Source organism: Mesoplodon bidens (assembly GCF_964165515.1).
Source record: "Mesoplodon bidens genome assembly, chromosome: 15".
NCBI classification, from domain to species: Eukaryota; Metazoa; Chordata; class Mammalia; order Artiodactyla; family Ziphiidae; genus Mesoplodon; species Mesoplodon bidens.
The window spans coordinates 76,685,539-76,713,480 of NC_138171.1; the positions used below are offsets into that span (position 1 = coordinate 76,685,539).

Consider the following 27,942-nt stretch of genomic DNA (forward strand, 5'->3'; position numbering starts at 1 on the left):
GCAACTGGCTGTGACCTTGGATGAGTCACTTAACCTCACAATGCCTCAGTCCCATCACCCATAAAATAAGAATAATATTGACATCCATCACAAGGCTGTTGTGCAGTTATCACAATACCTGGCACTCAGACTGGACTCTGTGACTCTTAGCTACATTTTGATTATTTCAAAAGGTAAAAAAAAGCATTACTGGTGTCAACCTTGAGTGTAGAAAGAGAGGTCTGGAATGACTCAGGCAAGTGGGTCCATAAACTATAGGCAGTTTCAGTTAGTCTAGATGTGAATAAAAACCCCGGATTCTCAAGAAAGAGGTTCTGAGGTCTTTGGGGCTATTTTGATTAGAGTAGGGTAGATCTGTAATCAGGTTCCAGGATGTTATAGAAAAGATAACAGTCAGGGTCCTAAAGTGAGGTCCAGTAAAGCTAATCATGAAGGAAACCGGAAAACTCAAGGACAGAGTAAAATAGCAAAGACAGGGTGATAGTTTCATATTTATTTCTCTGATAACAGCTAATGAAGTTAAAGTTGCCAGTGATTAAACAAGAGAGTCCTAGTGTGATGAAGCTTTGAGTAACGATGGAAATCAAATTCTAACCTCCTGCACAAGTTACGATCTTAGGCAAATTACTTCTTTCCTGCCTCAATTTCATAGTCTGTAACATGGGGCTATATAATGAGGATTCCTAAGTATATATCTATGTATTTATTGCTTAGTCCAGTGTCTAATACATGAGAAGTATTCAATGCATGGTAGTGATTATTATTACTGTATGTACAATATCAATACAAATCATATATAAAAACAGGCACTTCTGGAGATTCCTGTTTGACTAAAGCTCCTGGTAGTGCTGAGACAGATGTCAGTCCCAGCACTGAGTGGATGAAGAGAGTTGAAGTTATGCCCTCCTTCCAGGGCAATGGGTATCCAATGACTGGTCACTGCAGTGGTACAAAGGCCTGGCGGTTCATCCAACTTGGGCCAACTATGAAGGCCCAACCCAGCACCAGAGTTCCTGTGAGACTGGTGGAGACCCTCCTTGGGACTACACTACAGCTCAACTTTTTCTATCCACCCAATCCTGCTTCCTTTCTTCCTTGGTAAGATCCAAAAAGTCCTCCCTAATAAATGTCCTGCCCACAAATCTCCTTAGAGTCTGCTTCATAGGGAACCCAATCTAGGACAATGTGGAAACATCTTGTTCATTTATCAATGTGCTTGTTTATTGTTTCCCCTTCCATCATTGAATATAAGCTCCACGTGGTCAGGGACCATGTCTGTCTTGGTCACTGCTGTATCTGCTAACTCAGCACAGTGTGACAAATACGAATATAAATTGATGACGTTAATGAAGGAAAAACTGCAGGTACAGAGAGCCTCTGAAACAGCAACAGGATTTGTGGATGGTCCAATTTGGGAGGAAGATGCATATGACTTCAGGAGGTCTCTCTCAAAAAGATTTCCATCCCCGGAACGTCCAAAGCCCCGAATCCTGCTTCTGCTTTCAGAGTTGGTACTACCACGCTGTACAGAGTTCTGACATCCAGTTCCACGTCAGAGGGTGGCTCTCACCTCCCAGACAGACACAGCTGGCAGCGCGGGTGCAACTGGTGCTTTCACTGGGACACCTTTTCCTTCTACTTTACGGTGTGGCCGCGCAGATGGGAGAAGGAGAAGGGTCTATACCTGGAACTCTACCTACACCACTGGAACACCTCCTCGCCATCTACATTCCTTCCTGCAGCAAGGATTCACTGCCAACAGCTATTTTAAAGGTAGATCTTCAGCTTTCTAAGGACCCAGCCTCCTCCTATTCCCCGCCCCCAAATATCCTTCAGTGACACCAGTGACCTTTCCGAGCGGGGAGGAGGCGCCCACAAGCCCCCCACCCCTCTCTTCGGCCGGGTAGAGTGCCGGCTTTTTCACCTGCGATCCCGTCACTCTCACCTGCGCACCCGCCGCTGCGCCACCCCGTCAGCCGCCGCCCGCAGGCCCCTGAAGCCGAGCACCAGGCCGCCGCAGCCGTCAGTCCTGGCAACTCGCGCCCCGTGTTTGGAGACGGAGCACGCGCAGCTCTGTGGTTGGCGCCGGTCCCACTCGGATTCCTCTTCTCCGGGTTTTCGTGAAGTTCTCAGCCAAGAACGCGGTGGCTGGGACCGGAAAGAACAGGGGGCGGAGCTTATTCAGGGTCACTCTCAGCAAGTTATTGAAACTGGAAAACTTAAGTAACAGATCAAATGGACTTGTTAAGGCACAGTATCTTCCTTCTGGCGCGCGCTTGAGAGGCACTTATTGAACGAAAAAGTGATCAACCATTCTCGGCGGCTCTCAGGCCTCCCTCATTTGACCAATCACAGAGCGCCGGATTCCGTTGTTCATCGCCAACTTCCCGCCTTCCTTTATGGCTGCCTGGAAAACCTGGAGAAAAGGACTCCACTGCTACCATTTCTGTGGATCGTGTTGGAGAGCGGTCATGCGCAGTGCGAGCTGGTGGCGCTCAATTAACAGCTTCTGCCCTTAGTCCGCCGTCTGGGGGCCTACGCGGAGTTCAGAAGTCCTCTGTTTCTGTGCCCTTCACCAATTAGATAATTTGCCCACTACGTCCCCATCCTGCTTTTTCGTTCGAGGACAAAAATTGTATTCCCCTGTACTATTCAAAAGAATTGTGGGAGAAATTATGTTCCTGGCTATTTTAAAATTTATCCGGCATTGTGAAAGTCACCTTTACTTTCCAACCTGTGTTTTCTATAACCTTCCCCTTCAAAGATGGGGGAGACTTTTCCCATCCTTGTGCTAGTAATTTTACGGGGTCAAGAAGCACTCTGAATGGACTTGAGGACACGGGGAGGGGGAAGGGTAAGCTGGGGCGAAGTGAGAGAGTGGCGTGGACTTATATATACTACCAAATGTAAAATAGATAGCTAGTGGGAAGCAGCCGCATAGCACAGGGAGATCAGCTTGGTGCTTTGTGACCACCTAGAGGGGTGGGATAGGGAGGGTGGGAAGGAGACGCAAGACGGAGGAGATATGGGGATATATGTAGGTGTATAGCTGATTCACTTTGTTATAAAGCAGAAACTAACACACCACTGTAAAGCAATTATACTCCAATAAAGATGTTTTTTTTAAAAAAAGAAGAAGCACTCTGTACTACCGGAACACTGCGTTTTATTTTTCCCTCATCACCTCCGCTGTCTAGCACAGTGGGTAACTGATTCTTCATGGACCAATCATGTTCACTTCGTTCTAGGCCCCCTACATAGTCGTCCTTTGCCGCCATTTTTGTTTTGGGCTCTCGTTGAAAGCCGCGAGATCCTGCTCGGCGGCCATTTTTCTTTTGGGCAGATTCCGCGCGCTACCCGGGCCGCTCGCTTAGTATTTCGCCGCCATCTTCAATCCTGGTTATGGCTTCAAATCCATAGTGAAGCAGCTCAGGTCATCTTGTGTTTGGGCGGTGGCAGAGTTCCTCTACGCGCCGGGAGCCTGGGGAAGCGGGAAGTAAGCCGGAAACGCGAATTCCCAAGCTTCGAAAGGTTGGCTTGAGAGCCTGCTGCACAGCCAGGTACTACTTCACCAGTTACTCTGGACCGTAACAAAATAAATAAAAGCCCGAACCCAAACCCTCTCACCATCATAGGTAAGAACTTGGAAATGCTGACAACCTAAGATATTCCTTCCCTTGAACTAAACTGTTTGCCCATCTCCTCTTCCCCTCTGGTTTTTTCCTTTGATTAGTGAACCTTTTCTGAATCCTTCTCCCTGTGCTTCCACCTCTCTCCATTGTTTTAAACATAAGGGTAAATAAATAAATAAATTTTAAAACAAAACAAAACAAAACATAAGGGTGCGGGAAGCCTGGGCTTGACAGTGGAAGTGTTGGTTTGGAAAATTATTATTATTTTTTTTTGGTGGGGGGAGGGACAAAATGGAATACAGTGAGTGGGCCAGGTGTTTGTATTAAACACCTATATGTACTGATAGATTCCCCTTCCCAGACATTTTTTGGGTTGTGACATAAATATAGATTGTGTTTGTATATACTTATTCATTCATTTATTCACTACATTTGTTGAGTACCTAGTGTGTACTAGGCCGTGACGATTCTGTGTAAATTAAAATAAAACCCCTTTATCTCATGGGGCTTACATTCTGTCACCTTCACAGCTACTGGGTCGGGGCAAGTAACAGTATTCTATGGTTCTTAGTCCTGCTATGCTATACAAACAAGTAACAAGTATTCGCTTGCTCCTTCCTCTATTCCCCTCCTCCTTTTATTTTCCCCCGGACTAGGAATAAACGTATTGACAGTTATTTCTTGGATCCTAGACATAACTATATTTGTAGGCCAACTGGCTAATTTTACAGCCAATATTCAAGTTACTTAAGGCCTTGTTGCTCCAGGTGTGGTCTATCTATCAGCCGCATCCGCATCACCTGGCAGCTTGTTAGGAACACAGCCTGACTCCATCCCCAGGCCCACTGAGTCAGAATCTTCCCTACGAAGTGCACCTTAAGTTCAGAGACCACTGATTCCTGCATGGACTAAAGACAAAGACTCTCTTTTCAACTTGTGCTTCTGAAACAATATATGGTCAGTTTATTCCATGCTTTAAATGCAGTGGACATATGGCACGTTTTTTCTGTGCTTTTATCCATCAGCTTGATGTCAAGATGCCAATTTAGCATTCTAAAAAGTTGAGAATGTCAGTCCCGTGTATTGTTATGTAACTTTTGCTGTGATAATATCTCATGTACTTCGTGCATATTTTTAATTTATTTAAAGTTGAACTCAAAATCCTACAGGTAATCAGTAGTTCAATAACAACTTGGAAAATTTTGGGCCATAGTTTACCAGAGCTGTTTTGGCACCTTGCTTTCATCTGTCTTTTTAAAATGAGAACTCTAAATCTAATATGTCTTGGGGTTTCTCAACTTTGGCTGCTCATGAAAATCATGTGGGGCGCTTTAAAAAAAGACTCCAGGCCAGTATCAGTCAGAGGTTGTGATCCTGTGGATGGAATTCAGGAACTAGTAAGGTATTTGAGAAATAGTAAATGACTTTTACATTTTCCACGTTGCTGTATGTTCGGTTTTTCACCCTTACAGATGTACTTAAAATAATTAGGAATTTGAAGACAGTGAAGAGAGTTGGACTGGGAATGTGGTAAACCAACTTCCTAGTTGGTTTGACCAACCAATCAACTTGCCATTTATTCTGTGTCCTAAGCAAGTTGTCCAGCTTTTCTGTCTCTCCTTCCTCCATCTATTAATTGGGAAAAGAAGAATGAAGGTCCTGTTGTGTTTTATTTAGTCTTGTGTATGCTACAAAATGTAGTGGATATTTATATCCAGTGAATATAAGGAAGAAAAGTATTGTGCAAGTGCAATATTCATTGCTTCTGATTTTCCTATACTGTTTCTTATATTGTATATGCCAGTAAGCACAGTGGGTACAGAAACGAACTCTAGAGCCAGACTCTTTGGGTTCAAATCCTAGCTCCTCCAGCTACCAGCTGTATGACCTTGAACTGATTACTTAACCCTTCTGTGCCTCAGTTTCCTCATCTCTAAAATAGTGCTGGTATGAGGGTCAGATAAGTTAATGTAAGAAAAGTGCTTAAAATAGTGCCTGGCACATAGTCACAGCTATGTAAATATTAATTAGCTATTGTTATATTTATGTCTTTGGATTATTAAGGTTTTGTTCATGCATGCAGATCACTTAAGGGGAAAGGTATTGTAGTTTCATGACTTTTCAGGACATATAACTGCTTGGAAAAGAGGGTGGTTTAAAGACAATATACCAAGCCAGGAAGATGTGTTTGTTTTTCTTTTAAATGGTCTTTTCCCCTTTTTCAAACAGCTTTATTAAGGTATGGTTGTCATACAGTAAATTGCACATGTTTAAAGTGTATAATTTGGTGTGTTTTACGTGTATACAGCCATGAAAGCAGCACACCAGTCAAGATAATGAACATACCCATCATGCCCAGGCAACCACCTATCTGTTTTCTGTCACTCTAGATAAGTTTGCATTTCCTAGGACTTTATCTAAATGGAATCTTAGAGTATGTGCTATCTTGGGGGGTGGGGTAGTGTCTGGATTCTTTCACTCGTCATAATTGAGAGCCATCTTTGTTGTTGCAGGTGTCAGTGGTTCATTCCTTTGTAATTGCTGAGTAGTATTCCATTGCATGGATAGCCTAATTTGTTTGCACATTCGCCAACTGAAGGACATTTGAGTGGTTTTTATTTTCATGGTGCTCATTTTCACATTGGAAAAAAAAGTCTTAATCGTTTGGTGGCCAAGCCTTCCACATATAGAGAAAGCAAGAGGTGCCAGTGGTAAAATGTGTTTGTTTGGGACTTTGTCTTTGCCATTGTAGAGTTTATGAATTCATGTTTTCTGAATGAAACATGTAATAGCTTCTTAAAGGTGCAGAACACATGCATTGAGTTTTTAGTGGATTGCATCTCTTTTATTGAGATATAATTTATATATAACATTATATTAGTTTCAGATGTACAACATAATCATTGGATATATGTATATATAGTTGGACAACTTGGGCATTAGGGGTACCGACCCTTTCTGCCATTGAAAATCTGCATATAACTTTACAGTGCACCCTCCCCTTCCCATATCTGAGGTTCCACATCCTTGGATTCAACCAACTGTGGATCTGTAATACTGTAGTATGTATTTATTGGGAAAAAAATCCAAGTGAAGTGGACTCTCACAGTTCAAACCCATGTTGTTCAAGGGTCATCTGTATACAATACTGTATATTATTATTAGTGGTCACCATACAGTACATTACATTCCCAGGACTTATTTATTTCATAACTGGAAGTTTATACCTTTTGACTCCCTTCACCTATTTCACCACCCCCTACCCCCTAACAACCACCAGTATGTTCTCTGCATTTGAGTTTGGTGTTTTGTTTTGTTTTAGATTTCACATATAAGTGAGATCATATGGTATTTGTCTTTCTCTGTCTTTTAAAAAATTTTTTTTATTAGTTTCTGCTTTATAACAAAGTGAATCAGTCATACATATACATCTGTTCCCACATCCCTTCCCTCTTGCGTCTCCCTCCCTCCCACCTTCCCTATCCCACCCCTCCAGGCGGTCACAAAGCACCGAGCTGATCTCCCTGTGCTATGCGGCTGCTTCCCACTAGCTATCTACCTTACGTTTGGTAATGTATATATGTCCATGCCTCTCTTTCGCTTTGTCACAGCTTACCCTTCCCCCTCCCCATATCCTCAAGTCCATTCTCAAGTAGGTCTGTGTCTTTATTCCTGTTTTACCCCTAGGTTCTTCATGACATTTTTTTTCTTAAATTCCATATATATGTGTTAGCATACGGTATTTGTCTTTCTCTTTCTGAGTTACTTCACTCTATATGATAGACTCTAGGTCTATCCACCTCATTAAAAATAGCTCAGTTTGTTTCTTTTTATGGCTGAGTAATATTCCATTGTATATATGTGCCACATCTTCTTTATCCATTCATCTGATGCTGGACACTTAGGTTGTTTCCATCTCCGGGCTATTGTGAATAGAGCTGTAATGAACATTTTGGTACATGTCTCTTTTTGAATTATGGTTTTCTCAGGGTATATGCCTAGTAGTGGGATTGCTGGGTCATATGGTAGTTCTATTTTTAGTTTTTTAAGGAACCTCCACACTGTTCTCCTTAGTGGCTGTACCAATTCACATTCCCACCAGCAGTGCAAGAGTGTTCCCTTTTCTCCACACCCTCTCCAGCGTTTATTGTTTCTAGATTTCTTGATGATGGCCATTCTGACTGGTGTGAGATGATATCTCATTGTAGTTTTGATTTGATTTCTCTAATGATTAATGATGTTGAGCATTCTTTCATGTGTTTGTTGGCAGTCTGTATATCTTCTTTGGAGAAATGCCTATTTAAGTCTTCTGCCCATTTTTGGATTGGGTTGTTTGTTTTTTTTGCTATTGAGCTGCATGAGCTGCTTATAAATTTTGGAGATTAATCCTTTGTCAGTTGCTTCATTTGCAAATATTTTCTCCCATTCTGAGGGCTGTCTTTTGGTCCTGTTTATGGTTTCCTTTGCTGTGCAAAAGCTTTTAAGTTTCATTAGGTCCCATTTGTTTATCTTTGTTTTTATTTCCATTTCTCTAGGAGGTGGGTCCAAAAGGATCTTGCTGTGATTTATGTCATAGAGCATTCTGCCTATGTTTTCCTCTAAGAGTTTGATAGTTTCTGGCCTTACATTTAGGTCTTTAATCCATTTGGAGCTTATTTTTGTGTATGGTGTTAGGGAATGATGTAATCTCATACTTTTACATGTCCCTGTCCAGTTTTCCCAGCACCACTTATTGAAGAGGCTGTCCTTTCTCCACTGTACATTCCTGCCTCCTTTATCAAAGATAAGGTGACCATAGGTGCGTGGGTTTATCTCTGGGCTTTCTATCCTGATCCATTGACCTATCTTTCTGTTTTTGTGCCAGTACCACACTGTCTTGATTACTGTAGCTTTGTAGTATAGTCCGAAGTCAGGGAGCCTGATTGCTCCAGCTCCGTTTTTCGTTCTCAAGATTGCTTTGGCTATTCGGGGTCTTTTGTTTTTCCAAACAAATTTTGAAATTTTTTGTTCTAGTTCTGTGAAAAATGCCAGTGGTAGTTTGATAGGGATTGCATTGAATCTGTAGATTGCTTTGGATAGTAGAGTCATATTCACAATATTGATTCTTCCAATCCAGGAGCATGGTATATCTCTCCATCTATTTGTATCATCTTTAATTTCTTTCATCAGTGTCTTGTAATTTTCTGCATACAGGTCTTTTGTCTCCTTAGGTAGGTTTATTCCTAGATATTTTATTCTTTTTGTTGGTAAATGGGAGTGTTTTCTTGATTTCACTTTCAGATTTTTCATCATTAGGGTACAGGAATGTCAGAGATTTCTGTGCATTCATTTTGTATCCTGCTACTTTACCAAATTCATTGATTAGCTCTAGTAGTTTTCTGGTAGCATCTTTAGGATTCTCTATGTATAGTATCATGTCATCTGCAAGCAGTGACAGCTTTACTTCTTCTTTTCCGATTTGGATTCCTTTTATTTCCTTTTCTTCTCTGATTGCTGTGGCTAAAACTTCCAAAACTAAGTTGAATAAGAGTGGTGAGAGTGGGCAGCCTTGTCTTGTTCCCGATCTTAGTGGAAATGGTTTCAGTTTTTCACCATTGAGGATGATGTTGGCTGTGGGTTTGTCATATATGGCCTTTATTATGTTGAGGAAAGTTCCCTCTATGCCTACTTTCTGAAGGGTTTTTATCATAAATGGGTGTTGAATTTTGTTGAAAGCTTTCTCTGCATCTATTGAGATGATCATATGGTTTTTCTTCTTCAGTTTGTTAATATGGTGTATCACATTGATTGATTTGCATATATTGAAGAATCCTTGCATTCCTGGAATAAACCCCACTCGATCATGCTGTATTATCCTTTTAATGTGCTGTTGGATTCTGTTTGCTAGTATTTTGTTGAGGATTTTTGCATCTATGTTCATCAGTGATATTGGCCTGTAGTTTTCTTTGTGACATCCTTGCCTGGTTTTGGTATCAAGGTGATGGTGGCCTCGTAGAATGAGTTTGGGAGTGCTCCTCCCTCTGCTATATTTTGGAAGAGTTTGAGAAGGATAGGTGTTAGCTCTTCTCTAAATGTTTGATAGAATTCGCCTGTGAAGCCATCTGGTCCTGGGCTTTTGTTTGTTGGAAGATTTTAAATCACAGTTTCAATTTCAGTGCTTGTGATTGGTCTATTCATATTTTCTATTTCTTCCTGATTCAGTCTTGGCAGGTTGTGCATTTCTAAGAATTTGTCCATTTCTTCCAGGTTGTCCATTTAATTGGCATAGAGTTTCTTGTAGTAATCTCTCATGATCTTTTGTATTTCTGCAGTGTCAGTTGTTACTTCTCCTTTTTCATTTCTAATTCTATTGATTTGAGTCTTCTCCCTTTTTTTCTTGATGAGTCTAATTGTTTATCAATTTTGTTTATCTTCTCAAAGAACCAGCTTTTAGTTTTATTGATCTTTGCGATCGTTTCCCTCATTTCTTTTTCATTTATTTCTGATCTGATCTTTATGATTTCTTTCCTTCTGCTAACTTTGGGGTTTTTTTGTTCTTCTTTCTCTAATTGCTTTAGGTGCAGGGTCAGGTTGTTTACTCGTGATGTTTCCTGTTTCTTAAGGTGGGATTGTATTGCTATAAATTTCCCCCTTAGAACTGCTTTTGCTGCGTCCCATAGGTTTTGGGTCGTCATGTCTCCCTTGTCATTTGTTTCTAGGTATTTTTTTATTTCCTCTTTGATTTCTTCAGTGATCACTTCGTTATTGAGTAGTGTATTGTTTAGCCTCCATGTATTTGTATTTGTTACAGATCTTTTCCTGTAATTGATGTCTAGTCTCATAGCATTGTGGTTGGAAAAGATACTTGATACAATTTCAATTTTCTTAAATTTACCAAGGCTTGATTTGTGACCCAAGATATGATCTATCCTGGAGAATGTTCCATGAACACTTGAGAAAAATGTGTATTCTGTTGTTTTTGGATGGAATGTCCTATAAATATCAATTAAGTCCATCTTGTTTAATGTATCATTTAAAGCTTGTGTTTCCTTATTTATTTTCATTTTGGATGATCTGTCCATTGGTGAAAGTGGGGTGTTGAAGTCCCCTACTATGAGTGTGTTACTGTCGATTTCCCCTTTTATGGCTGTTAGTATTTGCCTTATGTATTGAGGTGCTCCTATGTTGGGTGCATAAATATTTACAATTGTTATATCTTCTTCTTGGATCGATCCCTTTATCATTATGTAGTGTCCTTCTTTGTCTCTTCTAATAGTCTTTATTTTAAAGTCTATTTTGTCTGATATAAGAATTGCTACTCCAGCTTTCTTTTGATATCCATTTGCATGGAATATCTTTTTCCATCCCCTTACTTTCAATCTGTATGTGTCTCTAGGTCTGAAGTGGGTCTCTTGTAGACAGCATATATATGGGTCTTGTTTTTGTATCCATTCAGCCAATCTGTGTCTTTTGGTGGGAGCATTTAGTCCATTTACATTTAAGGTAATTATCGATATGTATGTTCCTATTCCCATTTCCTTAATTGTTTTGGGTTTGTTATTGTAGGTATTTTCCTTCTGTTGTGTTTCTTGCCTAGAGAAGTTCCTTTAGCATTTGTTGTAAAGCTGGTTTGGTGGTGCTGAACTCTCTCAGCTTTTGCTTGTCTGTAAAGGTTTTAATTTCCCCATCAAATCTGAATGAGATCCTTGCTGGGTAGAGCATTCTTGGTTGCAGGTTTTTCTCCTTCATCACTTTAATTATGTCCTGCCACTCTCTTCTGGCTTGTAAAGTTTCTGCTGATAGATCAGCTGTTAACCTGATGGGGATTCCCTTGTGTGTTATTTGTTGTTTTTGCCTTGCTGCTTTTAATATGATTTCTTTGTATTTAATTTTTGACAGTTTGATTAATATGTGTCTTGGCGTATTTCTCCTTGGATTTATTCTGTATGGGACTCTCTGTGCCTCCTGGACTTGATTAACTATTTCCTTTCCCATACTAGGGAAGTTTTCAACTATAATCTCTTCAAATATTTTCTCAGTCCCTTTCTTTTTCTCTTCTTCTTCTGGAACCCCTATAATTCGAATGTTGGTGCATTTAATGTTGTCCCAGAGGTCTCTGAGACTGTCCTCTGTTCTTTTCATTCTTTTTTCTTTATTTTGCTCTGCATCAGTTATTTCCACTCTTTTATCTTCCACCTCACTTATCCGTTCTTCTGCCTCAGTTATTCTGCTATTGATCCCATCAAGAGTATTTTTCATTTCATTTATTGTGTTTTTAATCAATGCTTGATTCATCTTTAGTTCTTCTAGGTCCTTGTTAACTGTTTCTTGCATTTTGTCTTTTCTATTTCCAAGATTTTGGATCTTGGAAATAGAATCTTGGATCATCTTTACTATCATTATTCTGAATTCTTTTTCAGGTAGAATGCCTATTTCCTCTTCATTTGTTAGGTCTGGTGGGTTTTTATCTTGCTCCTTCTCCTGCTGTGTGTTTTTGTGTCTTCTCATTTTGCTTATGTTACTGTGTTTGGGGTCTCCTTTTTGCAGGCTGCAGGTTCGTAGTTCCCGTTGTTTTTGGTGTCTGTCCCCAGTGGCTAAGGTTGGTTCAGTGGGTTGTGTAAGCTTCCTGGTGGAGGGGACTAGTGCCTGTGTTCTGGTGTATGAGGCTGGATCTTGTCTTTCTGGTGGACAGGTCCATGTCTGGTGGTGTATTTTGGGGTGTCTGTGGACTTCTTATGATTTTAGGCCACCTCTCTGCTAATGGGTGGCGTTGTGTTCCTATCTTGCTAGTTGTTTGGCATAGGGTGTCCAGCACTGTAGCTTGCTGGTCATTGAGTGAAGCTGGGTGCTGCTGTTGAGATGGAGATCTCTGGAAGATTTTCGCCGTTTGATATTATGTGGAGCTGGGAGGTCTCTTGTGGACCAGTGTCCTGAAGTTGGCTCTCCCACCTCAGAGGCACAGCACTGCCTCCTGGCTCCTCAATTTGGGATGATTCATTGTCTATTCATGTATTCCACAGATGCAGGGTACATCAAGTTGATTGTGGAGCTTTAATCCGCTGCTTCTGAGGCTGCTGGGAGAGATTTCCCTTTCTCTTCTTTGTTCTCACAGCTCCTGGGTCTCAGCTTTGGATTTGGCCCCACCTCTCCATGTAGGTCGCCAGAGGGCGTCTGTTCTTCGTTCAGACAGGACAGGGTTAAAGGAGCAGCCACTTCGGGGACTCCTGGCTCACTCAGGCCGGGGGGTAGGGAGGGGCACGAAGTGCGGGTGGAGCCTGCAGCGGCAGAGGCCGGCGTGATGTTGCACCAGCCCGAGGCGCGCCGTGCGTTCTCCCAGGGAAGCCATCCCTGAATCCCGCGACCCCCTCAGTGACGGGCTGCACAGGCTCCCCGGAAGGGGGGCGTGGACAGTGACCTGCGCTCGCACACAGGCCTCACGGCGGCGGCAGCAGCCCCAGCGTCCTACACCCGTCTCTGGGGTCCGCGCTTTCAGCCGCGGCTCGCGCCTGTCTCTGGAGCTCCTCCAAGCGGCGCTCTTAATCCCCTCTCCTCGCGCACCAGGAAACAAAGAGGGAAGAAAAAGTCTCTTGCCTCTTCGACAGGTCCAAACTTTTTCCCGGACTCTCTCCCGGCTAGCTGTGGTGCATTAGCCCCTTCCGGCTGTGTTCACACTGCCAGCCTCAGTCCTCTCCCTGCGCTCCGACTGAAGCCCGAGCCTCAGCTCCCAGCGCCGCCCGCCCCTGCGGGTGAGCAGACAAGCCTCTTGGGCTGGTGAGTCCCGGTTGGCACCAGTCCTCTGTGCGGGAATCTCTCCGCTTTGCCCTACCCAGGTACATGGGGAGTTCTTGCCTTTTGGGAGGTCTGAGGTCTTCTGCCAGCGTTCAGTAGGTGTTCTGTAGGAGTTGTTCCACGTGTAGATGATTTTCTGGTGTATCTGTGGGGAGGAAGGTGATCTCCGCGTCTTACTCTTCTGCCATCTTCCCCGGAAGTCTTGTCTTTCTCTGTCTTAATGCCCATTCATGTTGTCGCAAATGGCAGGGTTTCCTTCTTTTTTCATTACTGAATAATATTCCATTGTGTGTTTGTGTGTGTGTGTACACACACCACATTTTCTTTACCCATTCATCTATCATGGACACTTAGGATATTTCCCTGTCTTCGTTATTGTAATTAATGCTGCAGTGAACATGGAGATGCAGATACCTTTTCAAGTTAGTGTTTTCCTTTTCTTCAGATAAATACCCAGAAGTGGAATTGCTGGATCATATGATAGTTGTACTTTTAATTTTTTGAGGAACCTCCATACTGTTTTCCACAATGGCTGCACCAGTTTACATTTCCATCTACAGTGCACGAGGGCTCCCTCTTCTCCACATCCTCACCGACACTTAATGTGTTGTCTTTTTGTTGATGGCCATTCTGACAAGTGTGAGATGACATCTCACTGTGGTTTTGATTTTCGTTTCTCTGATGATTAGTGATTAGTCCATTTCATACATAAGGAAACCTGTCATTTAGAGGTGCTGAGTACGCTGTCTGAAGTCACATGAAAAGGTAGGCTTTGAATGCATGTCTGTTTTACTAGAACCTGAGACCATGACTGCCTCATGAGTCAGTGCCTATGTCCGTTTCTGACAAAGTATTAAATAAAAATTAGATGTTGTTTATTAGCGAAGCATCCCACACAGGGCCAGGTGGGGATTTTCTGTGGGCCTAGCAGGAATGGGAGGCCCAGATCTTGGGCCAGCTGACCAGGTTAAGGATATAGAGTGACTAAAAGGTAGGACTGTTCTGTGGACTTAATCTTGGTGGGAGATTTCAATATTTGACTTACATTTAAAGAAAAGGAAAAGAAAAAAAAAGCACCTAATTTTTTTGGTCACTTGTATTGCCCTCCTTTTATTGTTGGCATTTCCCTGTTTGTTTTTTTTGTTTTGTTTTGTTTTTGAGCCCATTTTGGCATTCAAAGTTACCATATGAATAATAGGAAAAGCTGATTCTTTTTTTTTTTTTTCACTGCAGTTACCTTTTCAAGTTTTATCTAAGTTGTTGCCAGCAAGATCTTTGCTCATTTGTCATTTTTCCTTGGTATTTTGTTAAAGTTTGTGATTCCTTCCTTGATACTGTCCTTTTGCATGTGTGTGATAAAATTAGATTGGAGGAGTAGGGGCAGCAGGTTATGAAATGATTTCTCATTCTTGAATTACAGTTTTTCCTTCAGAAGTTCTAGGGCCTTTGTTGTTTCTGCTGCCATAGGTAATGAAAGTTTTTTAAGACGATAGAAGGAAGTATAATAATTTTCTTGATAAAAATTGAAATCTGAAGATTAGAAGCCTAAAGTTAATTTCTGATCTTTTTAATCTGGAGTAGTTGCTTTGGCTTGTGACACAGACCAGCAATGCTAGAAGGAAGACAAATGTGAATTTCAGAGTGCCTTGGATTTTCCCACAGAATAATCTAGAAGGTCACTGACTTTCTTTATTAGAGTTTATCTCTGCTTTGTATTTAAATGACAGGACAATCATGTGATATTGTTTAATCTACTTCCATTCCCTCCCAAAATTAATTTTCTTAAGGATTTTAGGATCTTTCCCTCTCCAGTAAAGACACACATGCACACTTATTTTTGGTGGGGTCAGACGCTATCAACGTCTCCTCTTTGTGAAAGAATGCCTGTTTTCAGGTCAGAAAAAGTAGACTCAAGAATGCAGGATATAGGATGAGATGTTATTTGTAAGACTTACATACTTCAGCTTCTCAGTATGCTTATGTAAATTATATGCTTTTAGATATTTGGAAACTTGCTCTTTTTGGAGATTGTCCTGAATGTCTTAAAAACAGGGTATAAAGTAAAAATTCCACTGAATGTAGACTCAAATTGGCAGCTCTGATAGGAAGGCTTTTTAACATTTATGCTTTAAACCCTAGGCACTGAGCTTGCTGTTCCCTCTTGAAAGTAACTCTAAGAGCCTAGGAAAGTAATTTTTTAAGGTGCGTGTTTGCTTTCTAAATGTGTGTGGGCATGTCTATCTTTTAATGATCAGAAAACAAGTCCAGAAAAACCTGAAGATGTTTCCAGGGTAAAACTTAATTAATACAGAGGCTAATAATATCTTTTCCATTCAAATGAATGTTAAGATGTCAGTATTTTAAAGACAAAAACAAAAAGCACTGAAAACCTCACATTTATGGCCTTCAACCATGTGTCTGTTGCCTATTATATTCAATGTAAAACGCTTCCATCTTCTCTTTACGTTTATATGCATATAAGGTCTCTCAACTTTGGCTGCATGGTATGTGTAACTTAAGTGTTATTTATGTATTGAAATAGGACCAGAGTGCTTTGACCTCCTTTTTAGAGGGCTTAATGTGGAATTTGGGATTTGGAGACAGTAAAGATGCATTAGATTAATAGGTATAAATCTAAAAAAATAATAACACGGTCCGTAGCCACTGATTTAAGTAACATCAACAGACTCAGGTTAGCAGACTTGATGGATACCTGTGCCGTGCTCCAGGTATCAGAGAGAATGAGAATGGATCCTGTCCTCAGGAAGCTTATGGTCAGACTGAGGAGAGAGAGAGGCTTAGGACCAGACTTAGGTGTGAGAGGATAGGAGGTGTAAGAACACTGCATGTTCAAGGGCTCGTGCTGGCGTTGGCCATGTGGAGGCCTTGAAGCTGTGAAGGTGCCTGAGCTGAGAGGTGGAGGTGTGGGCAGGTATGGTGCTGTGGGAGACCTTGGTGAAGAGCTTTGAAGAGGGCACACCTGCTCAGATACCTCTAGTGATCATTCGGGGGATGGAGAGCTGCAAGGATGGAGACAGGAGGTACTTGAAGAGGCTCTGGTTGCCGGGGACCTTCAGGATAACCAGCTCTTTGGGATCTGGGACTTCTGGCATCAGCAAATCATGATTTTTTCTTCCTGTGAGAGGCAGACAGGACCATCTGTGACTGTCATCTGTGCTGTCCCAGACGACAGGCACTGAGAGAAGAGAGCAGTGTGTGCTGTCCCCAGATTCCCTGGCAAATGGTCTTTCTGTATTTAGACTTTAGCTGTCTCAGGTTTTATAAAAGGATAGTGAAGGACATGGCCCTCACCTCCCCAGGGTGGTTGTCAAGGCAGAGGTAATACAAGGGATCAGGAGACTCCCACCTCCACCCCCACCGCCTTGCCAGACCTGTGGAGACTTGGCTGGGAGACAGGGGAGCCTAGCTCTGGGCACCTCCTTTGCCCATTTTTCTATTGGATTGTTTTATTTTGACTACTCATCCTTTGTTTGTCATACCTCTTGCAAATATCTTCTAGTTTGTGACTCTACCGCATAACCCACCCCCATTTCTTTGTGATGTGTTTTTTAAAAATTTTATTTATTTATTTATTTATTTATTTATTTATGGCTGTGTTGGGTCTTTGTTGCTGCACGCGAGCTTTCTCTAGTTGCGGTGAGCAGGGGCTACTCTTTGTTGCGGTGCGTGGGCTTCTCATTGTGGTGGCTTCTCTTGCTGCAGAGCATGTCCTCTGCATCCCCACCAACATTTGGTATTATCCCTATTTTTTTTAGCCATTCTGGTAAGTATGTAGTGATGTGTCATTGAGGTTTATTTTGTATTTCCCTGTTGGCTAATGATATTGAATGTCTTATTTTAATTGAAATATAGTTGGTGTACAATGTTATGTTAGTTTCAGGTTAGTTTCATAATTGTTTGACATTTGCATACGGTATGAAATGATTTGAATATCTTTTCACCTGCTTATTTACTATCTGTTTCTCCTCTTTGGTGAGATACCTGTTCACGTTTTTTGCCCACCTTTCTGCTGGATTGTTTTATATTTTACCGTTGAGTTTTGAGAGTTCTTTATATGTTCTAGTTTATACAACATTTACTGGATGTGTGGATCGCAAATATTTTGTTCCAGTCTGTAGAGAAGTTTTAATATTAATATGGTCAAATCTACGGTTCGTTTTCTTTATGTATTGTAATTTTTGTGTCTAGTTTAAGAACTCCTTCCTTCCTCTGAGTTCATGAAAACATTTTCTAAAAGATTCTAATTTTATTTCAAGTATAAATTTTATTTATTTTATTTTTTTAATTAATTTTTACTGGAGTATGGTTGCTTTATACATTTGAGTTTTTAGCTCAGCTGTAATTGATTTTTCGGTGTTGTGTGAAGTATCAGTCCAGTTTTATTTTTTCCCAAATGGATAAACAGTTGTTGGACCACAATTTGTTGAATGAATAGTCTCTTTATTTCCCACTGATCTGCAGTGCTTCTCCCATCATTCATTTGCATGAACCTGTGGGTTTGTTTCTGGTCTGTGAAGTCTGTTTCTTCGGCCTGTTTGTTTACCCCTTTGCCAGCACATTATTTGATTTACTATAGCATGGTGGTAGTTTTGCTAGAACTGGTAATACAAACTCCCTCCTTTGTTTTCCTGTCTTTTTTTTCTCTCTCTCTCTCATGTATCTTAGTCCTTTTTGCACTTCCTCAGATTCCCTGTTCAAGATTGTGACTGGGATTGCATTAAGTTTGAAGATCAATGTGGCAGGGTCTGGCACATGCCTTACTGAGTTCATTCCTAGGTATTTTATATTTGTGGAATGCTAGTTTAAATGTTATTTTCAGAAATCTACATTTTCTGTTTGTTTCAAAGAAATTGCTTTTAAGATTCATCAGTAAGCACATTTGCTACATTTTTTTGTAGACGCTTTTTTCACGTTAAGAAATTTCTATTCTTAGATTTCTAACGTTTTCCTTTATTTTTTTCTATTTTCATGAAAATGATCATGTGCTTTTATTCTACTTCAGTTTTTAAGTATGGTCATTTTTCTAGTATTAAACCAACCTTGCACTCTTCAGAGAAACCTCACTTGGTTCTGGAGTATTTTTTGTATATTGCTTGCTTCAGATTGCCTCTGTTTGTTTAGGATTCTCGCTTCTCTGTTCAGGTAGAGAATTGGCTGTGATTTCCCTTTCTTAATCTTCCCTGGTCTGGTTTCGCTCTCAGGGCTTCATAAAATGAGTTGTGTGGTGGGAGGGGGCTCCCTCTCACGCTCTTCTCTGGAATCATTTGTACGTTGGCATTATTTGTTCCTGGAACAGCTGTTGGATTTTGGATCACAGAGGTTTAGAAATGGAGGAGACCGTAGAGGTCAGCCTGTCCAACAACAGCATTGTCCTGCTGAGGCAGAAAGAATTAAATGCTGAGGCTCAAGTCCAGAAGGCATGGTCTTCTGTAGAAAACGTAATCCTGAAGTAAAGGTAATAGCCGTTTTATTACCGAAGACAGAGGGCTCGAAGCCTTCACACCAAAGTCCACGCAAGTCCGTGGAGAGACTTGGAAAATATCCCACCACCCTGACAAACTGGTCCCTGAGGTTTCTGGGGTCACTGGATTAAGTTGAAGAACCCAGAGGGGAAAGGGAGCCTTGGGAGGCAGGCCCTCTAACAGCTCATGGAAAGCCGTGGCAAACAGGCAGAGGCCTCCCTGGCTCCACCCTGAGCAGCTCTGTGTAGGCACAGCTCCGCAGGGCATTAACATATATATCGCCCATTGTGACGACAGGTGATAATTTTCATCTGGAATATCAAAGGAATATTCATTATGTAGTATTTTTTATGAAAGTTGGGAAAGATTCAGTATATTTTTTGGAAAATTTCCCTAAAAACAGCCAAAATAAAATAGTCTCAGTTCCTGTTATCTGGAATATTTCTTCATCCAGCAGACTTTCTTGAGCACCTTCTATTGTTAAGCAGTGCTCGGAGGGCTGGTCACCTTTGATAACTTGCTCCTTCCAGGATGGGTAAGTGTGCTTTTACCATATTTGGAAATTAGCAAATTGGTTTGGATCATTTCAGATTTCAGTTCGTCATGTAGTTCATTTCCAGCACCTGTGCCCAGTGCTGTAATGAAGCCAAGGAAGTATGCCTTCTTTATCTAATATGACTTTAGCAAGTATTCAGGCTCAAGGTCTATGCAACTGCTGTCCAGATGTGTTATGGGCTTTATCTTGGTAGGCTTTATTTTTTATTTATGAAGAAGTGTGCCATGTCACATAGCATAATGGCAAATTAAATGAATTCCAACCATTTACCTTAGCTGTGGAGCCCCTCCCTCCCTCTTCCTTCCTCCCCCCGCCCAGCCTTTCTGTCTCTGTCTTTTCCTCTTTCTTTCTTTGATTAGCAGGAGAGACCCACCACTCATGTAGCTTTATTTGAAGTCATGCCCTATGTTAGGAACTTGTGACTTGGCCAGGGGCTCTGGGAGGGAGGGCACACCTACCTTGACAGCCCAGTTAGCGTTTGACCTTAGCAGGGGACAGATGGTGCTGGTTTGCTCTCAGAGAGCTGACCCGACTCTTCTCCAGCCCTTGGCCTTCAGCTGTGAGACCCTGGCCTGGTCCCCCAAGTTCTCATTAGGGGAATAGATGTCAGGCCTGGGAATAGATGGTCTGTAAGGTGTCTTTTAGTCATAAAACTGTTACTTTTTTGAGACTGCAAACACTGTAGGAACAAGTGAAAAAATTTTACATTGAGAGGCAGAATGCCACATGGTATTAAAAATGGGTTAAAAGTATGCAAAATGTATTTTACAGTTCCTTTTTTCATGCAGCCTATTTTACACTAGAGACCATTTTATTTCATCTAAAAATATGCTATTTAGTTCTAGATTCTTACAGATCATATTTTTAAGACTGGGCTTTGATGACACTTTTTGAAGAATCCAGTCCTTAAAAACAAAATGCAGGGACTTCCCTGCAGTGGTTAAGAATCCACCTGCCAATGCAGGGGACACGGGTTCGAGCCCTGGTCCAGGAAGATCCCACATGCCACGGAGCAACTAAGCCTGTGCGCCACAACTACTGAGCCCACTCTCTAGAGCCCGCAAGCCACAACTACTGAGCCCCTGTGCCACAACTACTGAAGCCCGCCTGCCTAGAGCCCGTGCACCTCAATGAAGTGTAGCCCCCGCTTGCCGCAACTAGAGAAAGCCCATGCGCAGCAATGAAGACCCAATGCAGCCAAAAATAAAATAAATAAATTTATAAAAACAAAATAAAGTGAAATGCAGCTGCTCTTGCTTTACTGATTAAAGAAAAAAAAATGAGCATTTTAAATGAGTCAACTGGAACCTTATTGTGAGTTGAAAATATAACCTTCACTGTAATATGGCTCATAATCTATCTAACAGCAGATATGGTCTTAAAGCCTCACCACAGCCTTCTGTGTGGTCCACCTGTCCTTTGGGAAAGGAAGGACATATGAGAAGACCAGTGTGTAATTAAAAATAATTAGATCACACATGCTTCAGCTTTGGTTGGGTACTTGCTGGAAAACTCTCTCCCCTGTTTTTCTATCTACCTGAACCACTTAGTACCCTCTAAGTATCCCCAGAGAGGGACTCCCTAAATTCTTAGCAGAGTTATTCAAGCCTGATTTAATATATTTAAGGGGACCGACTGTTTATCAGGCTCAAATAATATAATTTTTAAGATCTAGCTAAAGTTTTCAGAACAACCGTTATGAATGTTGTTTTCAAGTACACGTTCTTGACTTTCTAGAAACTTGTTTATTCCATTTACACCTCTGTCTAAATGGGCTTGCTAAGATGAACATCATTAAAAAGTGTTATAAATCATGTGCATTACATTGTTCAGAGAATAGAGACGAATAAATTAAAATTAAATTAAAATGACTTAGGGTTTGGATAAAGATATTTTTGTCTATTAGAAAAATAGAATCAAAGGTTATCAAATTTCTTAAAAAAATCGTCTTTGACTAAGTAGTAATAACTCTTAACACTCATCCAGGGCCTACTTTTTATAAATGATGATACTGAAGGTTTTCACATGCTTAGTTCTTTCAATAATTTTGAGTTAGGTATTACTGTTCCTGTTTTATAAATAAGGTATCTGGGGTTCAGAAATAAGTGCTTTTCTTTTTTTTCTTTTCCATTATGGTTTATTACAGGATTTTTAATATAGTTCTCTGTGCTATACAGCAGGATCTTGTTGTTTCTCCATTCTGTGTATACCAATTTGCATCTGCTAATCCCAAACTCCCAGTCCATCCCTCCTCCACTCTCTCTCCTGCTTGGCAACCACAGGTCTGTTCTCTATGTCTGTGAGTCTGCTTCTGTTTTGTAGATAAGTTCATTTGTGTCATATTTTAGATTCCATATATAAGTGATATATATATATATATTATATATATATATATATATATAATATATATATATACCACATCTTCTTTATTCATTCATCTGTCAGTGGACATTTAGGTTGCTTCCATGTCTTGGCTATAGTAAATAATGCTGCTGTGAACATAGAGGTGCATGTATCTTTTTGAATTATAGTCCAGATATATACCCAGAAGTGGGATTGCTGGATCATATGGTAGTTCTATTTTAAAATTTTTGAGGAACCTCCATACTGTTTTCCATAGTGGCTGCACTGATTTACATTCCCACCAGCAGTGTAGGAGGGTTCCCTTCTTTTCACACCCTCTCCAGCATTTGTTATTTGTAGACTTTTTAATGATGGCCATTCTGACTGGTGTGAGGTGGTACCTCATTGAAGTTTTGATTTGCATTTCTCTAGTAATTAGCGATGTTGAGCATCTTTTCATGTGCCTGTTGGCCATCTGTATGTCTTCTTTGGAGAAATGTCTATTTAGGTCTTCTGCCCATTTTTTGTTTGGGTTGTTTGTTTTTTTGATATTGAGATGCATGAGCTGTTTGTATAATAAGCACTTTTCTTATAATAAAACCAAAACCCCTTAAACTGCACTGTCCATTACAGTTGCCACTAACTGCAAGTGACTGTTGAGCACTTGGCACGTGGCCAGTCCAAGTTGAGGTGCTAGAAACATAAAATACATACCTGACTTGAAAACTTAGGTAAAACACCAAGAGTGTGAATATTTTTATATTGATTGCATGCTGAAATGGTAACATGATGGATTTATTGGGTTAAATAAGACATATTAGTAAAATTAATTTCACCTGTTTCTGTTTACCTTTTTATTAGATGCAGCTACTAGAAATTTTAAAATTACATCTGTGCTTTGCATTGTATTTCTGTTGGACCGTGCTGCTCTAAAAGTATCCGTACATCCGTACGCGTGATCTAAACGGCAGGTAGTTCCACGCACGAGGCTTGTGAGTTACGGCATCCTTCCCACCCTATTCCTTCCTCCACAGCAGCTCTCTCCAGCTTGCTCTTCAGGTTGGAGCAGAGTTTAGCACTTGAGAATTGGGTCCTTATCAATGGAGAACAGACTTGTGGTTGCCAAGGGGAGGGGAGAGGGGGGGAAGGGATGGAGGGGGAATCTGGGGTTAGCATATGCAAACTATTACATATAGAATGGATAAATAAGAAGGGCCTACTGTATAGCACAGGGAACTATGTTCAATACCCTGTGATAAACCATAATGGAAAAGGATATGAAAAAGAATGTATATATATGTATAACTGAATCACTTTGCTGTCCCGCAGAAATTAACACAACTTTGTAAATCAACTACAATAAAAAAAAAGAATTGGGTCCTTATCACTAAATTTCTTGCTATATTTCTGCTCTTTTACTAGTTGTGGTTGTGTAGGTTGTTGTTGTTGTTATTATTGGTTTTAGGCTTTGCTTCTAAAACATTCAATTAGCATTAAAGGGAGCTCCCTTTAACCCCTGTGTCCCTACTACGTACATACACACACATTTCCTATCCTCTTAATATTGTTGAAAACACAATATTGTTTAGGTCAATATTTAGTGTTTGTGATCATGACTATAAATGCTGAGCTGTCTATGAAATACTCTTTACTTTTTATTTTCTGCATAATTTTTGTTTATCCTGGAATCAGTAATTGCCTCGTATTATTCAGTTGCTTAGCCTTCCGTGCAGCTGTCCTAATTCAATCTCATATTCTGCACTGGTTGTCTAAAATTCATCTGCATGCATGCAGACACTTCCTGAAGAGGCCTCTCCTGGAGCCTCACAACCGGCTCTGTCCTGCACTGATGGTTCTCTGCTTGTCTAGCCCATGAGTCTCATGCAGGGATCTGCTTTCACCAGATCCTGGGGTTTCCTCTGCCTTTTGCCTATCTCAGCCTTCCTTTTTCCTGTATCTTCCCTTTTTTTTTGGGTCAATTTCCTCCTTTTGGTGCAGCACATCTTTAGTAGCTTCTTGAGAAAGAATGCACAGGACGTACATTTTTTAAGACCTTGCATGCCTAAAAATGCTTTTACCCCCGCCTCGTGTTTAAATGCATTTGGGGTTTGAAAACGATTTTCTTCAGTTTTTTTAGGCTATTTTTCCATTGCCTTTTAGATTCCAGAGTTGTTTTAGGTAGTTTGGAGCCAAATATTCTCTTACCACCACCCACTTCCCCAAACTCACCCTCCCACAGATTTTTCAAGATTCTTTTTGTCATCAGTGCCTGAAATGTTACTGTGATATACACCCTTATATGGGTCTGCTTCTATCCTGATTTTTACATGTTGGTTCTCCTGTACTGATCCTTTAATTTTTAATTTATTCTCTCTTATTTTTCATCCTCTTTATTTTTGCTGAAGTTTCTGGATGACTTACTCAATATCATCCTCTGGGCCTTCTATTAAGTTTTTTAATTTCAGCTATCATAGCTTTAATTTGTTGTTTTCTACAAGTTCCTTTTTAAAAAAAATTATGTATTGCCTTATAGATGTAGTATCTCCTATCCCACTGATACTAGTGATTGTTTCTTTAAAAATATTTATTTCTCCTTGCATAGTCTAGGTTTCAGCCAAGTAGTTTTTTTCTGTTTGTTTTGTTTCCTTTCATGATAGAGTCTCTCCTTACATGCTAGGTGATTCCTGGTTGCTTAAGTGTATTTGAGAGTGGGACACTAAAGAGATGGGAGTTAGTTCTGCCACAGATGTGGAGCTTGTGGGTGTGGCCTTCACTTTAGAGCCATCTGTCTTGACTGTTTGCTTGGGGAACCCCTGATGTCAGTACTTTTAGATCCAGTTCCCTGAATGAGGAGGTTTCAGTTTCCTATTTGGAGACTAAAGCAGGATAGAGGGGTGTGTTAGTCAAGCTTCTCCAGAGAAACAGAAACGATAGAAGATACAAACACACACACACGTATATGTATATGTATATGTGTATTTATGAAAAGAGTTGGCTCATGAGATTTTGGAGGCCTTGAAGTCCCATAATATACTGTTTGCAAGCTGGAGACCCAGAAAAACCAGTGGTGTGATTCAGTCCAAGTCCAAGAGTGCCAGTGTCCAAGGGCAGGAAAGAAGATGGATGTCCCAAATCAGAGAGATCTTGGATTCACCCTTCCTCTCCCTTTTTGTTCTCTTTGGGCCCTCAGTGGATTGAATGTTGCTCACCCACATTGGGGAGGGCCATCTGCTTTACTCAGTTCACGAATTCAAATGCTAATCTCTTCTAGAAGCATCCTCACACACACACCTGAAATAATGTTTACTAGTTATCTGGGCATCCCTTAGCCCAGACAAGTCAACACATAAAATTAACCATCGCAAGGGGCGTGTGGGCTGCCCCTTAATTTCTCTCTTTTCAGTAGGATACCCCCCACTTTATGCTGTGCCTGGTGTTTTCCAGACCAGAGATCCTCTGTTTTACCCTCTCCAGAACATTGTTCTCTAGGCTCTGCAAGGTGGGAGAGGGCAGTTGCCTGGCGGAGCTCAGTAAAAGGGAGTATAAGAACTTGATTCCTTTTTATTGCCAGATAGTATTCCACTGTGTGTATATATCACATTTTGTTAAGTACATAGTGACACAAGCTTACCTCAGGAAACAAGAAAAATCTCAAATATCACATTTTGTTTACCCATTCATCATTTGATGGACATTTGGGTTGTCTCCACTTTTTTTGGTTATTATGTATAATGCTGCTATGAAGATTCCTGTATAAATGTTTGTGTGAACATATGTTTTTATTTTCCTTGGGTACATACCTAGGAGTGGAAATGCTAAATCATATGGCAACTCTGTGTTTACCTTTTTGAAGAGCTGCCAAACTGTTTTCCGAAGTGGCTGCAACATTTTATATTCTCACCAACCATGCGTGAGAGTTCTCATCTATCTATATCTTTGTCAACACGTGTTATTGTTTGTCTTTTGTATTTTGCCATCCTAGTGGGTGTAAAGTGGTATATCATTGTGGTTTTGATTTGTATTTCCTTGATGACTAGTAATTTTGAGCATCTCTTTATGTGCTTATTAGCCATTTGTATGTCTTCTTTGGAGAAATGTCTATTCAAATCCTTTGTTCATTTTAAAATTGGGTTATTCATCTTTTTATTGTTGTTTTAAGGTGTTCTTTATGTTTTCTGGACATGAGTCCCTTATTTGTTGTATGATTTGCAGATATTTTCTCCCATTCTGTGGGTTGTCTTTTCAAGTTCTTGATAGTGTCCTTTAAAGCACTGAAGTTTTAAATTTTGATGAAATCTGATTTGCCAGTTTTTTCTTTTGTGACTTGTGCCTTTGGTATCGTGTCTAAGAAATTATTGCCTTATGCAAGTTCACAAAAATTTACGCCTATGGTTTCTTCTAAGAGTTTATAGTTTTAGCTCTTACATTTAGGTCTTTGATCCATTTTGAGTTAATTTTTGTATATAATGTGATATAGTGTTCCAGCTTTATTCTTTTGAGTGTGGATATCCAGTTGTAACAGCACCATTTGTAGAAAGAACTGTTTCCCAATTAAATTGTCACAGCACATTGGTTAAAAATCAATTGAACATAAATGTAAGGGTCTGTTTTGGGACTCTCAGTTTTATCCCATTGATCTATGTGTCTGTCTTTTATGTCGGTACCACACTGTCTTGATTACTCTAACTTTGTAGTAAGTGTTCAAATGGGGAAGTATGAATTCTTCAATTTTGTTCTTCTTTTTCAAGATTATTTTGGCTACTATAGATGTATTTTCATATGCATTTTAGGATAAGATTGTCAATTTCTATAAAGTCAGCTGGGGTTTTGATAGAGATTGTGTTATAGATCAATTTGGGGAGTATGGCTATCCTAACAAAATTAAGTGTTAATTTAATCCATGAATATGGGATAACTGTCCATTTACTTAAGTTTTTAATTTCTTTCAGTAATAATTTATGGTTTTTGGTGTATAAATCTTCTGGGGGTTTAAAACAATTTTTTTCCTAAGTATTCTTTCTGATGTTCTTGTAAACAGAATTGTTTTCTTAAATTCATTTCAGGATTACTCATTGCCAGAATATGGAAATAGAGTTGACTTTTTAATATATTTACATCTTACAACCTTACTTTGTATACTTCATAATTCTATTAGTTTTTTTTTTTTAATTCTTCAGGATTTTCTGCATATAAGAACATGTCATTTGTGATAGGGACAGTTTTATCGCTTCCTTCCCAATCTGGATGCCATTTATTTCTTTTTCTTGCCTAATTGCCCTGGCTAGCACCTCAGTGCAGCGCATACTGTGCTGTGTGGAAGTGACAGAGCAGGTATCTCTGTTTTTTCCTCTTTGAGGAGGAGGCATTCAGTCGTTCATCATTTAGTATGGTTTTAGCTGTGGGTTTTTCTTAGTGGATTTTCTTTTCTTTTTTTTTGGCTTCACTGCACGGCTTGTGGGATCTTAGTTCCCCGACCAGGGATTGAACCCAGGCCCTTGGCAGTGAAAGCGCCGAGTCCTTACCACTGAACCTCCAGGGAATTCCCTAGCTGTGGGTTCTTCATAGATGCTCTTTATCAGGTTGAGGATGCTTCCTTCTATTCATAGTGTGTTGGATTTTTTTTTTTTTAATTAAAAAAAGTGTTGGATTTTGTTAATTTTTTTCTAAATTTGAGATAATCATGTGTTTTCTCTTTTATTCTATTAATATAGTGTATTATACTGATTTTCCGATGTTAAACCAATCATATTCCTGAGATAAATCTAATGTCATGGTGTATAACCCTTTTTATATGTTGCTAGCTTTGGTTTGTAGTATTTTGTTGAATACTAGTGTGTAGTTTTTCTTTCTTGTGATGTTCTGTTTGGTATTGGTATCAGGATGTAACTGGCCTCTTAGAATGATTTGAGTTTTTCTTATGCTTCTTTTAAAGAGTCTGTGAAGGATTGGTATTAATTGGTATTAATTGTTCCTTAAACATTTGGTAGAATGGGCCTGTGCTTTTCTTTGTGGGCAGTTTGTAAACTGTTAATTCAATATAATATTTTTGTTAAGACCAGTTATAAGTGAACATTCATCTTGTGAGAATACCTGTTGATATTTGATTATTCAGCCAACCTTTCTCTTATATAATATACAAATTGAAAGAAATTTTGATATA

The 27,942-nt window shown here is 40.2% G+C and overlaps 1 protein-coding gene across 1 annotated transcript in view; it reads left to right on the forward strand.

Annotated features, from left to right (window-relative positions):
• The first annotated feature begins 3,481 nt into the window (after positions 1 to 3,481).
• SLX4IP (SLX4 interacting protein) overlaps positions 3,482 to 27,942 on the forward strand; it is a 190,725-nt gene continuing 166,264 nt past the window's right edge. Inside the window, 1 exon segment of the mRNA XM_081255852.1 lies at positions 3,482 to 3,635. The gene's annotated coding sequence lies outside the window, so the exon portion shown is untranslated.